Genomic DNA, 1590 nt, shown 5'->3' with positions numbered 1-1590 from the left:
CAAGACCAGAATTTTCAAGTGCACTTCTCAAAGTTTGTTGAAAGCGGAGTGGGACAGCTCAGTGTGAATTCACAGCTGTTGAACATCTCAAGCTTTCAAGGAACTCAGCTGCTAATTGGTTCCAAAGCCAATTTAAGTTGTCACCACGCAACAGGGGCTCAGAATGCTGATGGGACCGCAGCATGGCGAGCACAACTTCCGTAACTCAGGATACGGATTCTTTCCCAAGGGATTCTGCACAGAGCAATGCAGTGACTGTTAAAAATTTGATTCTCAGGTTCTCAATTGTTTGAGGAGGGCAGAGGGAAAAAAAAGGTTGATCAGAATACTGGAGAGCAGAAGGCATCAGGGCAGCGTTTGCACAAAGCGAGAGATTTTCTTATATTTATTAGCGATGTAACGTTTGGTAACACTGCTGAAATTTTTCAGGAATTAGTCAAAAACCAAACTTTTCCCTTCTTTAGCTTCTTTTTCCTTAAATTGGATTATAACTATTCTGTGAGACGTGTGTGTTTTAAGAGGTATGGCTTAAACCATACCTCTCGAATGGGCTCATTCCAGGGAGAATACAGAACAGACTTAACAACAAACCACGTTTGCTCAGGGCACAGCGACAAAGACAAGTTAAGGCTGGGATCTTCTGCATTTTCAGCTACAAAACGTGAGTGTGACCCTGTGTACTCCAGAGTGGTGCCAAACAAATCGGGATGTGTGTGTGTGTGTGTGTGTGTTCAATCACACTCGAGTAGAAAAATAAAGAAGGCTAAAACCACGCTTATGATTTTGAAATGCGGCACCGGCAGCCCACGAAGACGAGCGAGCAAAGCCATGGGGCAGAGAGTTTGATACAAAAGGAAGCCTTCTCAGCTTACACGACTGTAAAAAAAAAAAAAAAAAAAAGTTTATTTCCTTATAAAAGGAAAGGAGTCAGAAATATCCTCCCGAGACGGAACCTTCCAAACGGGAACGGGAGAAAAAGCAGCAGCGTTTTAATATACGTTGCGATCCGCCCTTTTGCTCGATATTTTTGTATCCCGTTCCAGTTTGTTTAAAAGTATGAAAAGCGGAGTTCAGCGGGTTCAAACTGTTCGTTCTGGTTCCAATCACAGCAATCATGAAATAGAAGAAAGTGCGAGCAAGCTTGCACAGCCTTTATTATTCTTCATAAAAGCGATGGCTAAGAGGGCTGCCGGCACCAGAGTCTCTGTGGCGCAATCGGTTAGCGCGTTCGGCTGTTAACCGAAAGGTTGGTGGTTCGAGCCCACCCAGGGACGCCTCTCACTTTTACACGCGGTCGTTTTGCACAAATCTGGAGTTCAGGCTTGCTGGCTTGAACTTCCAGGAACTGGAGCAAAGCGCGGACTCTTCATGACCCCCTGGCGGGCGGCTCTTCGGCTTCCGGGAGTGCTGGGTGCCCCTCCTCTCTGCCCCGGGAGCGCCGCGGGCTGCGGGGCGAGCCTGGCCGGGCGGGGCGGCAGCGCGCGCCCCCGGGACCCTCCCCCCCGCCGAGAGCCTGTGTGTGGGCAGTGCTGAGTTCCAGCTGCAAACTGACGTGCAAGTCTCGGCTTTTGTTGGAGTGTGGCCCGCTTT

The 1590-nt window shown here is 48.7% G+C and overlaps 1 non-coding gene across 1 annotated transcript; it reads left to right on the top strand.

Moving 5' to 3' along the window:
• The first annotated feature begins 1200 nt into the window (after positions 1 to 1200).
• TRNAN-GUU (transfer RNA asparagine (anticodon GUU)) lies at positions 1201 to 1274 on the top strand. Its single transcript has one exon. It is a non-coding gene; the product is annotated as a tRNA-Asn (tRNA).
• The last annotated feature ends 316 nt before the right edge of the window (positions 1275 to 1590 follow it).

Source organism: Lepus europaeus, chromosome 14 (genome assembly GCF_033115175.1).
Source record: "Lepus europaeus isolate LE1 chromosome 14, mLepTim1.pri, whole genome shotgun sequence".
Taxonomy (NCBI): domain Eukaryota; kingdom Metazoa; phylum Chordata; class Mammalia; order Lagomorpha; family Leporidae; genus Lepus; species Lepus europaeus.
The sequence above is the reverse complement of the archived record's forward strand: the minus strand, read 5'-3'. Positions and strand labels throughout refer to the sequence as shown.